Here is a 17,518-nt window from a genome sequence, read left to right on the forward strand (position 1 = left end):
ACGGGGCGAGCGTGTATCCGCCGAGGCTCGTCCGCAGGCCCGCGAGCGAGCCGCCGGCCCGGCCGCCGCCGCCGCCCCGGCCGCCCCGCTGGGGGCGAGTAAGAGGAAGAGGTGTCAGGTCTGCCCACCCAAGAAGGACGCCAAGACACACACAGCGTGCTGCAGGTGTAAGAAATACATCTGCAAAGGCTGTTCACACCCATACTGTCACACTTGTGCCCACTGGGCCTTTAGCCAAGACGGGACAGAGTGACCCCGGGGGGGGGACACTGTGTGCTAGGCATAATAGAAGGACAACGGGAGGGTTATGACAAGTAATTAGTTATATAACGTTGGTCTCTGTAATTGTTCTAGCTGCATCAGCACTATATCAGATTGCAGCTGCAATGTAGAACTGTGATTTATACCTGAAAAATGCACATTTAAAAAAAAAAAACTATGCTATACCATAAATATGTTATCAGACTGTCATCTTAAGAATTTTTTTGTTGGTTAGTGGCTATCAATATCTTAGTTTAGCCGAATTGGTGATAGCACCTGATGGAGTAAGAAACTGTTGGAGTAAGAAAATGGTGTCATTTTGCTAACGTGTTTAGCTAATAGATTTACATATTGTGTCTTCCCTGTAAAACATTTAAAAAATCTGAAATGGTGGTTTTATTCACAAGATCTGTGTCTTTCATTGGGTGTCTTGGACTTGTGATTTAATGATATTTAGATGCTACTATTTAATTGTGATGCTATGCTAGCGATGCTAATCAGTGTGGGGGGTGTGGGGGGTGCTCCCGGATCCGGGTTAGGTACTCTGTAGAGGTTAAGGATGTTTTAAGTATGTATCAAACAATGGCTGTTATGGGTTAGGGGACTCATAAATGAAGGTAATGGTAGTGAAGGGGTGTTATTTCTAGAAACTATGTATAATAATAGAGATAATTCACAGAAAAGGAAAGACAGCTGACTGTGTAAAATATAGGGAAAATTCTAAAGTAAATAGAACAATTCACATATCTAAAGAGATGGTAAAAAGAATAAGTGGTGGCATTTTGAACACTAGAGCAAAAGTTTAAGAAACTTATTACTTAGTTTTGATAGGATTGGATATTAATCCAACTGGAAGACATTTGACTGATTACATGTTATTGTACAGCAGTTGATGTAGGGAACATCATTTGACTATCATTGAATATTTCTGTGGCAGGAGGCCAGGTATTTGAGGCAGAATGGTTACATAGGGCTGTTATTAAAAATTAAGATTTAGTGATCTTGCTAATGTTGTCAGGAGATAACCCATGTGTAAGTGTGTATGTCCTCAGGAAAAAACAGCCAGAAATGGAAGGGCTTGGGCTGCATTCTGGAGACTGAGTGTACATCAAGATACACCAGGCTGGTGGTATACTTCTTACAACACTGCAGTGGTAAAGTTCTTCATGTCTCTCTTTGGTGGGGGCATAAGTCTCATGAGAAGTAAGCTCCAGCTGAATAATGGGTGAGCTTGAAAACACCATGACAGAGGATGTGGAATCAGAGAGAGAAAGAGAGAGAGACTAGATTCCACTATAGACATACTGGGTTGAGTTTGGAGGCTACTTGTTTTATTTTTAATACATCATGTGAAAGAGAATGGATGATAGGATATTATACTCTAAACAAACATGTTAAAGGGATTGATATGAAAGCATATACAGTGTTGAATTAATTCAAGAAGAGAGAATGTTAATTGTAGGTTATGCACATGATTATCAGTTGAAATGGAGCAGATGGGAAACTAAGTAAAAATGACATGATTTGGGAACACCTCTCAGAACCTGTGGCCGAAAGGGGAAGACTGGGTGGAAGCATGAGGAAGCTTTTTAGGGCTTTTATTTTTGTGGAGTCCAGCAGAAAAGTATCCTGGAGGCATAGAGTCAGGTAAAGAGAGAGTGGGAATTGTCATGGTCTCAGATTTCAGTTTGCATGAATATATTTATGCATAACACATAACATTGTCAATGCTGTTATGTTTTGTCTGTTGTTTTCCAAGTCTTATGTTTAGGAAACCAGAAGGAGAGGGGTTCGCCAGCTTCAGCTGGAATGTCTGTTTGTTGTGTGATGAGTGATGGAAGTAAGAGGATGTATGGTGCAATCATAGAACAGAGGCCATAAGTCTCTAAGTATGAATGCTTCACAGAAAGTAGGCAGAAACCTGAACCAGGATGAGAGGTTCTGCGTCTGATGATCCAAGGGGACCAGAAGGACCTCTCCCAGTGATACCAGGAGATCTAGTCCACGTTGGAGGGATCCGGAGGAAGTGGGATCAACCGAGGAGAGATGGACCCTATGAGGTGGCCAAAGCAACAAGAACGGCCGTCTAAGTGAAAGGAAGCCAGACGTGGTACCATCTGAACCACTGCAGCTGAGTCCTAACAGAGTGAAGGATACAACCACATAGAGATGAGGACACAGAGGATGCTGATTCACCAGGAGGGAGCCTGGAGGGAGCAGGAGCAGCGGAAACGATTGAGACGCCAGGGAGGAGCCAAGAAAACAGCAAATCAAGTGAAAGCCAAAATATGACACGTGCACCGACTAATGCACCCAGAAGAGGAGGAGAGGCCTCACAAGGAACAGAATAAGAACGTTTCTTCCCTAAAATTGACACTCTTCCAGATGGAAGCTAAGTCCGGCCTGAGGAGGGAGCCTCAGGTGAAGAAAGAGGAGGAAAAGTCCCGCAAGCTGAAGAAAATGGGCATTACCCCACAATTGACTTTTAAACTTTTGAATGGCCTCTTTTACAGACAATTGATGTTAGAACAACAAAAGAATAATGACATTGACATAACAGAAGTAACAGTGAATGCTAGTATAGAAACAACAGACTAATGCACAATCAAGATGTATGGTGGGAGCAGGAAGAGAAGAATGGAATCAGCCGAACAATCCAAAAAGACTGACAAGGTTAGAATCTATGTTCCACCTCAATTTATAACAGAAGCAGGAGAACTGAAGTCTATCTCAATCATAAGGATCAAACCCTTATCGGAGATTGCACTCTGTGGATGGACATATCACCAAACAAAGGGACAAGTCGTTTGGGATCCGAAAGGATGTGACCTGACATTAATCAAAGAAAAAGACGAGAGGGTGCTCATCATGAATCAGATTGAACCAGTTGAAGGTGAAGGATTAATAGTTGAAATAACAAGAACAACAGTGACCGAAGGGAGTAGCACCACTGTCATTAACCTGTTTGGGGTGCAAGCCCGACCTCGGACCGAAAATGACACCCCTGCAGGGCGCGAAATTCAAAATCTATTTTTTAAAAATATTTAACTTTTACACATTAACAAGTCCAATACAGCATTTGAAAGATAAACATCTTGTCAATCCAGCCAACATGTCCGATTTTTTAAATGTTTTACAGAGAAAACACCACATATATTTATGTTAGCTCACCACCAAATACAAAAGTGGACAGACACGTATGAATTATGATTATGAAGTATGAATTATGATTGAAGTAGCATGCACAACCAACCGAAATAAACTAAAACCAACCTAAAGAGCCCAGAAAAAACGACCTCAGATGACAGTCATATAACATGTTACACAATAAATCTATGTTTTGTTCATAAAAAGTGCATATTTTAGCTATAAATCAGTTTTACATTGATGCTACCCAAAAATGCTAATACATAGCTTGAGTCTGAATCCAGCCGGGAGTAGCCAGAGAAAATACATACACCAACGTCGGCTACTAATTACACCTCATAAAACATTTCAGAAAAACATATGGTGGATAACTAATGAAAGACAGATATCGTGTGAATAAAGCCAACATTTCCGATTTTTGAAGTGTTTTACAGCGAAAACACAATATATCGTTATATTAGCTAACATCATAAGCTAGCATAAGGCAGCATTGATTCTAGTCAAGCGCTAGCCTAGCACAGTTAGCAGAGTTAGCATTCAACAGTTCGACATATATATGAAAAAGCATCCCAAATTGGGTCTTATCTTTCTTGGTACTCCATCAGAATGTTGTAACGGGGTCCAATGTCCAGTAGAGTCTTTAGTTGGGTTCCAGAACGAATTATTTCCCTCTTTGGTTAGCAGGCACGATAGCATTGCTGCGCTAGAAAGCGTTTCTTCAAAAAATTCTTCCGTCGTTTCACATCTAAAGTCCAGAATAAATTGCAATAATATAATTAAAGTATATTGAAAAAACATACTTTAGGATGATTTTGTGACATGTATCAAATAATATCGTAGTCAGGCATCATATTCAACGTTATCTACCTTGTTCCAAAAGCCGAGACCAAATTATCCTTCGCGCCCGGATTTTTTTTTTAACTGCGCAGGTCTCACAAGAAGTTGTGTTATTCAGTCCAGGGACGAGATATTCGACTCCTTTCAATTCTCACTTCCGCATTACAGTCTGACGAACGCCTGTGACGTGTCTCTATCGTCCCAAGTCAAATGGCCTTTTATAGAGAAGGTCTTAAAGAGACACATCGCATTTTGGAAAACTCAATTCGGCTGGGAAAATGGCTGTAAAAATATTTCTGTTCGACTTAGAGAAACAATTCAAACCTTTTTAGAAACTACAGACTGTTATCTATCCAACAGTAGTAAATATATGCATTTTGGAAAATAAAAAGTTTCTTAGGAGGCCGTTTGAAAATGTGCACACATTTTCCAGTTTTTTCAATATTCAGCGTGCAGCCATAACAGGTTTTAAGATTGATCCTACCCCTGCACATGAACAGGAAGAACCTATGACAACAACAAGGGTGGCGGCTGCTGTGACGACCACAGTAGCTACCACTAGATGACATCGACTGCCCTTACCAAGCAGACCACCGTGCCAACAAAGCAACCTGAGACATCAGTCAGAGTTTTTACTGATATTTGAAACTTTCTGATAAACTCTAATGATCTACCTCAAGATAAGAACATTGAAAAAGCAACAGAATTAGATATATCAGAATCAGAACCACTCAAGGACACCACATGAGAAGAAGTAGTGAAGAAGGAGTGATACGAATGGGCTAAGTATATGGCAAACAGACACAGAATGGACAATTGTATTTTGTGAAGAAAATCACCTTTGTCTGATCTTTTAATAGTTTCTGAACCAGCATCATTTAAAACCTGTGTAAGTTGGAAAAATGACTATTGTACCAATAGAAAGTATTCTATTCCCTTGTGTGACATAAAATGTAGGATTGCTCTGGGTAAGGACTAGGGGTAAAACTATGTTGAATGAGACCATGCTGGGAGACAATGATTGTGTTGCCTATAATATTAGAACTGAATTAAATGTACCTCAATTAGACAGAGGTACCGTGGTTAAAGGAAAATATGAATGTTTTTACAGCCATGACACCGAAGGAATTGATGTAGGAAACACCACTGTAGAATGTGATACTATTTGGGTGTTAGAGAATGTGGGAGTTCGTAAAAATAATAATAAAGGGTTGATTATGAATAGAAAAGGGTTGTGTGGTCACATAACTCAGGTTGCGCCATCTCTTACTATGTTGAAAAATCAAGACAGAGGTATTGCTGATAGTTTCTGGATGTGTGGAAAAAAACTAACTGTTGAATGTATTGTCTGATGGATGGATTGGTCCTTGTGCCTTAGAGCAATTAAATAGGGTACTATTATTGAATCACTCCATGATGACTATGTTAAACCTAGAGTTAAAATGGTTTATGAGAAGGATCCTGAGGTATACCTTAATGCAATTGGACTGCTTAGAGATCTACCTAGGGATTTCAAGGCCAGAGATGAGGTTAAATCAGGATTTGAATCTATATTTTTGTGGATAACACCAAATATGAACTTAGAATGGATTAATTATATATGCTATAATCAGGCAGGGATTCATACTACATGCTCATTGCTTCATCAAAATATAATGGTTGATTATTAGTGTTTTTATTTTAACTAGATCTTTCATTCCTATTTTATGTTATTAATTGGAGATGTTTGGTCTAGTTGGGTTTTGTAAGTGTATTATGTTTCAATTGGATCTTTTCTTCCTGTCTGTGTTTATGTATTGGAGATGTTTGGTACAAGTGATTTGTAAGCTTTATTTTGATAATGTTTTAGTCAATTGTTGGTATTGATATCTACTCTCTATGTGTCATTTTTAGTATGGTTTTTGAGGTTAATTACCCTCAAGAGGAGGGATTATGTAGGAGTAGGTGACATATGTGGGTAGATATCACACTGTTGGACAGTAGATGTAGTGGTGTGGTGGTAACATAAGATACATGGATAACATATGGAGATGGAGGATGGTTGAGCATTGGAGTAACGAGCCACATGTTGACATAGATCATGAGACCGTGGTAATGGAAATCTACTGGGGGACGTTCTGACCCTCTGACCCTTGTAGATTCTCCATTGTGTTGACAGATTGACCAGACATGTTGGTGCCAGGGTGTTTTGACACACTAGATTTATAGTCTACCCATTCCACTAGAAAAGCATACATACCAGAGAAATATGCCTGGGGTGGCTGGACACTAATGAACAAGAAACACATAGTCTGCTGATTCCATTTAAGTGAGACATAGACCAGATACATAGATAGGATAGGGGGGGCACAAAGAGTGCATTGATTTAGTGGTGAAGGGAGGGGAAAAGGAGTTTGTTGACACACTAATATAGAGAGTCTGACCACTATTATAATTTAACTGAAAGCAGATGATGGGCGTTAGTATGTGTGAACAAGCAGGAAGCCTGAACTAAAAAGATAATGATGTTGAAGAATTAGGGGAAGTATGTTTATTTGCATATGGGGTGGACTCATATGCTATTTGGATATAAAGAGTGAACCAGTGCTCTGGGAGTGGGGGTTCCGTGGGACATTCGAGATGGTTATACTATTGTAAATAAAAGCATGTTTTGATTTCACAAGTTCTGATAAAGCGTTATATTTCTGAGATGATTTTCCACGACACTATCGGAAGGATAGAACAGCAGCCTCTGGTAAGACAAGGGGTGGCGGTCTATGTATATTTGTAAAAAAACAGCTGGTGGACAATATCTATGGAAGTCTTGAGGTTTTGCTCCTCTGAGGTAGAGTATCTCATGATAAACTGTTGACAACAATATCTACCTAGAGAGTTTTCATCTGTATCTTTCGTAGCTGTCTACATACCACCACAGACCAATGCTGGCATTAAGACCGCACTCAATTAGCTGTATACCGCCATAAGCAAACAGGAAAATGATCATCTAGAGGCGGCGCTCCTAGTGGCCGGGGACTTTAATGCGGGGAAACTTAAATCAGTTTTACCTAATTTCTATCAGCATGTTAAATGTGCATCCAGGGGGAAAAAACTCTAGACCACATTTATTCCACACACAGAGACGTGTACAAAGCTCTCCGTCGCCCTCCATTTGGCAAATCAGACCACAATTCTATCCTACTCATTCCTGCTTACAAGCAAAAAATGTATCAGGAAGCACCAGTGAATCGTTCAATAAAAAGTGGTCAGATGAAGCAGATGCTAAACTACGGGACTGTTTTGCTAGCAAAGACTGGAATATGTTCCGGGATTCTTCAGATGGCATTGAGGAGTACATCACATCAGTCACTGGCTTCATCAATAAGTGCATCGATGACGTCGTTCCCACAGTGACTGAATGTACATACCCCAACCAAATGCCATGGATTACAATCACTGAACTAAAGGGTAGAGCTGCAGCTTTCAAGGTAGCGGGACTCTAACCCGGAAGCTTATAAGAAATCTCGCTATGCCCTCCAATGAACCATCAAACAGGCAAAGCCACAATACAGGGTTAAGATCGAATCGTACTACACCGGCTCCAACACTCATTGGATGTGGCGGGGCTTGCAAACTATTACAGACCACTAAGGGAAGCACAGCCGAGAGCTGCCCAGTGACACAAACCTACCAGACGAGCTAAATATCTTCTATGCTCACTTTGAGGCAAGTAACACTGAAACATGCATTTTCAACCTCTCCCTGTCTGAGTCTGTAATACCAACATCTTTCAAGCAGACCACCATAGTCCCTGTGCCCAAGAACACTAAGGTAACCTGCCTAAATGACTACCGCCCCGTAGCACTCACGTCTGTAGCCATGAAGTGCTTTGAAAGGCAAGTCATGGCTCACATCAACACCATTATCTAAGAAACCCTAGACCCACTCCAATTTGCATACCGCCCCAACAGATCCACAGATGATGTAATCTCTATTGCACTCTACACTGCCCTTTCACAACTGGACAAAAGGAAAACCTATGTGAGAATGCTATTCATTGACTACAGCTCACGTTCATCACCATAGTACCGTCAAAGCTCATCACTAAGCTAAGGACCCAGGGAGTAAACACCTCCCCGCCTCCAGGTGGTAAGGGTAGGTAACAACACATCCGCCATGCTTATCCTCAACACAGGGGCCCCTCAGGGGTACGTGCCCAGTCCCCTCCAGTACTCCCTGTTCACTTATGACTGTGCGGCCAGGCACGACTCCAACACCATCATTAAGTTGTCCGATGACACAACAGTGGTAGGCTGATCACCGACAACGATGAGACAGCCTATAGGGAGGAGGTCAGAGACGTGACCGCGTGGTGCAAGGACAACAACCTCTCCCTCAACGTGATCAAGACAAAGGAGATGATTGTGAACTACAGGAAAAGGAAGACCGAGCATGCCCCCATTCTCATCGAAGGGGCTGTAGTGAAGCAGGTTGAGAGCTTCAAGTTCCTTGGCGTCCATATCACCAACAAACTAACATGGTCCAAGCACACCAAGACAGTCGTGAAGAGGGCATGACAAAACATATTCCTCCTCAGGAGATTGAAAAGATTTGGCATGCGTCCTCAGATCCTCAAAAGGTTCCACAGCTCACCATCCAGACCATCCTGACGTGTTGCATCACTGCCTGGTATGGCAAATGCTCGGCCTCTGACCGCAAGGCACTACAGAGGGTAGTGCGTACGGCCCAGTACATCACCGGGGCCAAGCTTCCCACCATCCAGGACCTCTATACCAGGCGTTGTCAGTGGAAGGCCCTAAAAATTTTCAAAGACTCCAGCCACCCTTGTCATAGACTGTTCTTTCTGCTATTTGCATTGCCCCCCCTCAAAGACTCCAGTCATAGACTGTTCTCTCTGCTACCGCGCGGCAAGCAAAACTGGAGCGCCAAGTTTAGGTCCAAGAGGATTCTAAACATGTTCTACCCCCAAGCCATAAGACTCCTGATCATCTAATCAAATGGCTTCCCAGACTATTTGCATTGCCCCCTCCCCTTCTAAGCTGCTGCTACTCTCTGTTATTATCTATGCATAGTCACTTTTATAACTCTACTTACATGTACATATTACCTCGACTAACCAGTGCACCCGCACATTGACTCTGTACTGGTACGCCCTGTATATAGCCTCGCTATTGTTATTTTACTGCTGCTTTTTAATAATTTATTGTTGTTACTTTTTTTGGTATTTTCTTAAAACAGCATTGTTGGTTTAGGGCTTGTAAGTAAGCATTTCACTGTAAGGTGAAATTGTTGTTTTCGGTGCATGTGACAAATACAATTTTATTTTATTTTATTTAATAGATCCATTCTTCAGTGCTAATGTAAACTCTCTGGCAGTGCTCCCTCAGGCAGACACACCACCAGCCTGGGTTTGTGTTTCACTTAATCACACCAACACCACTAACCACATCTTCAAACAGACAAAACAAATAATAATCAAAAACTGATTTGACACAGATTTTAAATGAACGTGTGTGTGTGTGTGTGTGTGTGTGTGTACTATGTGCATGCACGCGTGTGCATATGTGTGCATGGTTCTCATGCTTTTTACAGTAAGTCAGGGAAAGAATACACCTGGAAGTAATTCCACCTAAACCTCGTCTCTGAAGAACCCTTTCCAGCAACATCCATTAATTACACAGCCCTGTGGTAGAGAGAGAGAGTCGAAAACAGCAGGTCCGGGACAAGGTAGCATGTCCTGTAAACGGGTCAGACAGCCACTTTATTTCTCAGTTTTTGGTGTTTCTTGTTTTGTGGCGACATTCTTAACCTGTTGGGGATGGGGGCGCTGTTTAGACTATTTATGCTAATTGGGTAATTTTTGAAACGGCTTCCCACAAAATCCTTGATCGTACAATATGCATATTATTATTATTATTGGATAGAAAACAGTCTATAGTTTCTATAGGAGTTGAAATTTTGTCTCTAAGTGGAACAGAGCCCATTCTACAGCAATTTCCCTGACATGGATTCAGATTTCAGAAATGTTGGCCACTGTTCTGAAGTCAGTTAAAAGGGCACTGATATTGCTATGACTATACGGACACTTCTTACGTCTTCCCCTGGATGCCTTTACGTGATGACGATTCCAATGGGGTCGATTGCGCGTTCACAGGCCCTATAAATCAAAAAACCCTGTAGCTAGCAAGTCTTTCCTTGCTGCGTAACGCGCGTGCTGGACACCGACCCGCTCCTGTTCCAAGCGTTAGTTTAGCCTGTTATATTTCTCCGGTCATCTTTTCACTCGTTATAGGAGTTACAAACATCATAAGGTAGTTAATTTAAAGCGTTTTATAGCAATTTATATCCGTTTAGTGCGATTTTGGGACATTTATTTTTGAAACGATGTGAATAGTTGGGCACGCTTTTCAGTTCATCCCGAACGCAGTTGGCATTTCCACATGGCAAGAGGACAGCTTTCCACCAAAAGACGTTTACTCCCAAGAAAGGATCCTTTGCCCAAGATACTGATGGAAGAACAGCTCAAGGTAGGACATTTTTATTATGATAAATCGTGTTTCTGTCGAAACATTTTAGTGGCTTAGGACGCCATGTTTTTTGACGTAGCTTCGCTTGGCGCAAACTGTATTGAAAAGTAAGGATAAATTAAAAAATGTAATTCCGCAATTGTATTAAGAATTAAATTGTCTATCAATCCCTGTCCACCCTATATTTTTTAGTCACGTTTATGAGTATTTATGTATAAGAGTAGATCACTGTCTAAGTGGCGTAAGGACATTTTCTGACCAACTGAGCTACATTTCACATTGTCTAACCATGATTTTGGTGGCTAAATATAAACATTTTCGATCAAACTGTATATGCATGTTGTAATGTGATGTTACAGGAGTGTCATCGGAAGAATTCTGAGAAGGTTAGTGAAAAAATTAATATCTTTTGGCGATGTTGACTTTTATCGCTCACTTTGGCTAGAATCAATGCTGGGCTGCTATGTGGTATGTGCTATGCTAATATAACGATTTATTGTGTTTTCGCTGTAAGACACTTAGAAAATCTGAAATATTGTCTGTATTCACAGGATCTGTGTCTTTCGATTCGTGTATGCTGTGTATTTTTACGAAATGTTTGATGATTAGTAAGTAGGTAAACACGTTGCTCTAAGTAGTTTTTCTATTCCATTTGTGACGGTGGGTGCAATTGTAACCTATGCCATATACCTGAAATATGCACTTTTTTCTAACAAAACCTATCCCATACCATAAATATGTTATCAGACTGTCATCTAATGAGTTTTTTTGTTGGTTAGGGGCTATAAATATCTTAGTTTAGCTGAATTGGTGATGGCTACTGGTGTTGGTGGACAAATAAAAGATGGTGGATTATGCTAATGTGTTTTTAGGTAATAGATGTACATCTTTACATATTGTGTCTTCCCTGTAAAACATTTTAAAAATCGGACATGTTGACTGGATTCACAAGATCTGTGTCTTTCATTAGCTGTATTGGACTTTAATGTGTGAAAGTTAAATATTAAAAAAAAATATTTTTTTTGAATTTCGCGGCACTGGTTTTTCAGTGGGGGGGGGGGGGTGTGTGCCGCTAGCGCCACGCTGATCCTAGACAGGTTAATAAAGACAAAATGTACACTGACCATGCTGCACCTTGGTCCGGTAATTTCCACGACGACGATGTTCGTGACAGAACTACCCACCACAAACGGACCAAGCGGCGTGGCCGGGAGGAGCAGCGTTTTCTGGAGGAATGGACATGGGAGGAGATCTTAGAAGGCAAGGGACCCTGGGCAAAGCCTGGAGAGTATTGGTGTCCAAGGGAGGAGATAGAGGCGGTGAAAGCAGAGTGGCGACAGTACGAGGAGTACATCACAGTACAGTACAGCGGAAAAGGCACACGAGGAGATTGGCTGAGTCAGGTTGGAGACCTGAGCCCACTCCCCGTGCTTACCGTGGGGAGCATGTGACTGGTCAGACACCGTGTTATGCAGTGATGCGCACAGTGTTTCCAGTGCGCACTCATAACCCGGTGCGCTATATTCCAGCTCCCCGCATCGGCCGGGCTAGAGTTAAATCCAGCCAGGCGGATGGTGCCGGCTCAGCGCATCTGGCCTCCAGTGCGTCTCTACGGTCCAGGATATCCTGCGCCGGTTCTGCGCACTCTGTGTCTGGTGCGCCTGCACAGCCCAGTGCGTCCTGTGCTAGCGCCCCGCATTTGCCGGGCAAAAGTAACCATCCAGCCAGGACGGGTTGTGCCAACTCTACGCTTGAGACCTCCAGTGCGCCACCACGGCCCAGTGTATCCGGTTCCTGCTCCACGCACCAGGCTTCCAGTGCATCTCCCCAGTCCGGCGAGACCTGTTCCGATTCCATGTACCAGGCCTCCAGTAGGTCTCCCCAGCCTGGTGAGCCCTATGGCAGCTCCACGCACCAGGCTTCCCATACGTCTCCTCAGTCCGGTGAGACCGGTACCGGTCCCACGCATCAAGCCTCCAGTGCGTCTCCACAGTCCAGAGGTTCCGGCGACAGTTCCCAGTCCGGAGCTTCCGGCGACGTTTCACAGTCCGGAACCTCCGACGACGTTTCACAGTCCGGAACCTCCGGCGACGGTCCCCAGTCCGGGCCTGCGGCGAGGGTCCCCAATCCGGGACCTGCGGCGAGGGTCCCCAATCCGGGGCCTGAAGGCGAAGGTCCCCAGTCCGGGGCCTGAGGCGAGGGTCCCCAGTCCGGGGCCTGCGTTGAGGGTCCCCAGTCCGGGGCCTGCGGAGAAGGTCCCCAGTCCGGGGCCCGCAAGGAGGGTCCCCAGTCCGGGGCTTGCAACAAGGGTCCCCAGTCCGGGGCCTGCGGCGAGGGTCCCTGCACGAGAAGATCCACCAAAGCGGGGTGAGTAAGAGGTGGAGCGGGGTACTGCGTCCCGCACCGGAGCCGCCACCGAAGTAGATGCCCACCCGGACCCTCCCCTATAGGTTCAGGTTTGCGGCCGGAAGTCCGCACCCTGTGATGTGGGGTGGGCATTCTATGTTTTGTATTTGTGTGTGTTTGGCCGATTGTGGTTCCCAATCAGAGGCAGCTGTCTATCGTTGTCTCTGATTGGGAATCATACTTAGGCAGCCTGTTTTGCCACCTTAGTTGTGGGTAGTTGTCTTTGTTAGTGGCCTGTATAGCCCTAGTAAGCTTCACGCTCATTTTTGGTGTTTCTTGTGTGGCAAAGAAGGGGGTCGAGTGATAAATGGCAGATATGTGAGAGCAGAAATAATAAACGGGCTCTGCCCGATCACTAAAATGGCCACCCCGATCAGAGCTACAGATCACAAAATGGATCACAATATGTACGGCAGGACCACATCGGAGAGATAGGTAGGAGCAAGCCCATGTAATGCTTTGTAGTTTAGCAGTAAAACCTTGAAATCAGTCCTAGCCTTAACAGGAAGCCAGTAGAGAGGCTAGCACTGGAGTAATATGATAAACATTTTTGCTTCTAGTCAAGATTCTAGCAGCAGTATTAAGCACGAACTGAAGTTTATTTAGTGCTCTATCCGGGTAGCTGGGAAAGTAGAGCATTGCAGTAGTCTAATCTAGAAGTGACAAAAGCATGGATTAGCTTTTATGCATAATTTTTGGACTAAAAGTTTATTGATATGTTCGTCAAAAGAGAGATCAGGGTCCAGAGTAATGCAGAGGTTCTTTACAGTTTTATTTGAGATATTTTGGCAGTCTTGACACAGAATTTTGAACAGAAATACAATGGTTCATTGGATCAGTCTAAAACATTGCACATACACTGCTGCCATCTAGTGGCCAAAATCTAAATTGTAGCTGGGCTGGAATAATATATTATGGCCTTTCTCTTGCATTTCAAAGATGACATTACAAAAAAACACAAAAGAACGGGCTTTTTCTTTGTATTATCTTTTACCAGATCTATTGTGTTATATTCTCCTACATTCTTTTCACATTTCCACAAACCTTCAAAGTGTTTCCAAAGTGTTTCCTTTCAAAGTGTTTCCTTTCAAATAGTACCAGGAATATGCATATCCTTGCTTCAAGGCCTGAGTTACAGTTAGTTTTGGGTATTTCATTTTAGGCGAAAATTGAAAAAAAGGGGAGGATCCTTAAGCAACAGAATCAGTGTAATGAATAGCCTACGACCCAGTGGACAGCCAGTGAAAAATGTGCTCTTGGAACAGCTGCATGGCATGGATCCCAGCCTATGGAATTAAAGTTTGAATTCCTGCCTTCTAAACTCCCTCGCGCTATTGTCCTCCATACTGTCAAAAACAAGTTTCATTTAACTAGGCAAGTTAGTTATGAACAAATTCTTAAATACAATGATGGCCAAACCTGGACGGCACTGGGCCAATTGTGCACCGCCCTATGGGACTCTCAATCATGGCCAGATGTGCTACAGCCTGGATTTGAACCAGGGACTGTAGTGACACCTCTTGCACTGAGATCCAGTGCCTTAGACCGCTGCGCCACTCAGGAAAAACTGTAAACCATGGTTCAGTTATCTTTAAACAGCCATTACAAACTTAAATAGTGAATTACTCCTTTAACCTTTTAAGAACCAAATCGAAGCAAACAGAGCAATACGAGAGTTTCTATTGGACACTTTCAGGTAGGTCCACATTTCGTTCATTTGCTTCCATTTAATTGTCATATCCAACAGAAGATCTCTTTGTTTCTTGGGACCTAAAGCTAGCATTTCTGTTTTGTCCGAGTTTAAAAGTAAAAATGTGCCGCCATCTACTTCCTTAAAACCTGTTGGGGATGGGGGCGCTGTTTAGACTATTTATGCTAATGTGGCTAATTTTTTAAACGGCTTCCCACAAAATCCTTGATCGTACAATATGCATATTATTATTATTATTGGATAGAAAACAGTCTATAGTTTCTATAGGAGTTGAAATTTTGTCTCTAAGTGGAACAGAGCCCATTCTACAGCAATTTCCCTGACATGGAGTCAGATTTGAGAAACGTTGGCCACTTTTCTGAAGTCATTTAAACGGGCACTGTCGTTGCTATGACTATACGGACACTTCTTACGTCTTCCCCTGGATGCCTTTACGTGATGACGATTCCAACGGGCTCGATTGCTCGTTCACAGGCCCTACAAATGAAAAAAACCTTTAGCTAGCAAGTCTTTTCTTGCTGCGTAACGCGCGTGGAAGACACCGACCCTCTCCTGTTCCAAGCGTTAGTTTAGCCTGTTATATTTCTCCGGTCATCTTTTCACTCGTTATAGGAGTTACAAACATCACAAAGTAGTTAATTTAAAGCGTTTTATAGCAATTTATATCCGTTTAGTGCGATTTTGGGACATTTATTTTTGCAACGATGTGAAAAGTTGGGCACGCTTTTCAGTTCATCCCGAACGTAGTTGACATTTCCACATGGCAAGAGGACAGCTTTCCACCAAAAGACGATTTCTCCCAAGAAAGGATCCTTTGCCCAAGATACTGATGGAAGAACAGCTCAAGGTAGGACATTTTTATTATGATAAATCGTGTTTCTGTCGAAACATTTTAGTGGCTTAGGACGCCATGTTTTTTGACGTAGCTTCGCTTGGCGCAAACTGTATTGAAAAGTAAGGATAAATTAAAAAATGTAATAACGCAATTGTATTAAGAATTAAATTGTCTATCAATCCCTGTCCACCCTATATTTTTTAGTCACGTTTATGAGTATTTATGTATAAGAGTAGATCACTGTCTAAGTGGCGCAAGGACGTTTTCTTTACCAGCTTGTCTACATTTCACATTGTCTAACCATGATTTTGGTGGCTAAATATAAACATTTTCGATCAAACTGTATATGCATGTTGTAATGTGATGTTACAGGAGTGTCATCGGAAGAATTCTGAGAAGGTTAGTGAAAAAATTAATATCTTTTGGCGATGTTGACTTTTATCGCTCACTTTGGCTAGAATCAATGCTGGGCTGCTAATTGCTATGTGCTAAGCTAATATAACGATTTATTGTGTTTTCGCTGTAAGACACTTAGAAAATCTGAAATATTGTCTGTATTCACAGGATCTGTGTCTTTCGATTCGTGTATGCTGTGTATTTTTACGAAATGTTTGATGATTAGTAGTTAGGTAAACACGTTGCTCATTGTAATTATTCTAGTCCATTTGTGATGGTGGGTGCAATTGTAAACTATGCCATATACCTGAAATATGCACTTTTTTCTAACAAAACCTATCCCATACCATAAATATGTTATCAGACTGTCATCTAATGAGTTTTTTTGTTGGTTAGGGGCTATAAATATCTTAGTTTAGCCGAATTGGTGATGGCTACTGGTGTTGGTGGACAAATAAAAGATGGTGGATTATGCTAATGTGTTTTTAGGTAATAGATGTACATCTTTACATATTGTGTCTTCCCTGTAAAACATTTTAAAAATCGGAAATGTTGACTGGATTCATAAGATCTGTGTCTTTCATTAGCTGTATTGGACTTTAATGTGTGAAAGTTAAATATTTTAAAAAAATATTTTTTTTGAATTTCGCGGCACTGGTTTTTCAGTGGGGGGGGGGGGGGAGTGCCGCTAGCGCCACGCTGATCCTAGACAGGTTAAGTCTGAAACACAGGCTTCCAGGGAGGGAAATTTTGGGGCTTCACCATGTGTCATCGAAATTTACAGCTGTGTATCGTCCGCATAGCAGTGAAAGTTAACATAATGTTTCCAAAGGACATCACCAAGTGGTAAAATATATAGTGAAAACAATTGTGGTCCTAAAACGGAACTTTGAGGAACACTGAAACTTACAATTGATTCGTCAGAGAACAAACCATCCACAGAGACAAACTGATATCTTTCAGACAGATAAGATCTAAACCAGGCCAGAACTTGTCCATGTAGACCAATTAGGGTTTTAATCTCTCCAAAAGAATGTGGTGATTGATTGTGTCAAAAACAACCCTAAGGTCTAGGAGCACGAGAACAGATGCAGAGCCTTGGTCTGACGCTATTAAAAGGTAATTTACCACCTTCACAAGTGCAGTCTCAGTGCTAGGATGGGGTCTAAAACCAGACTGATGTGTTTCGTATACATTGTTTGTCTTCTGGAAGGCAGTGAGTTGCTGCGCAATAGCTTTTTCAAAAATGTTTGAGAGGAATGGGAGATTCGGGTTAGGGTTAGGGTTATACACCGATAGATTTTTACATTTTCTGGGTCAAGGTTTGGTGTTTTCAAGAGAGGCTTTATTACTGCCACTTTTAATGAGTTTGGTACACATCCGGTGGATAGAGAGCCATTT

This window comes from Salvelinus fontinalis, chromosome 19 (assembly GCF_029448725.1).
Source record: "Salvelinus fontinalis isolate EN_2023a chromosome 19, ASM2944872v1, whole genome shotgun sequence".
Taxonomy (NCBI): Eukaryota; Metazoa; Chordata; class Actinopteri; order Salmoniformes; family Salmonidae; genus Salvelinus; species Salvelinus fontinalis.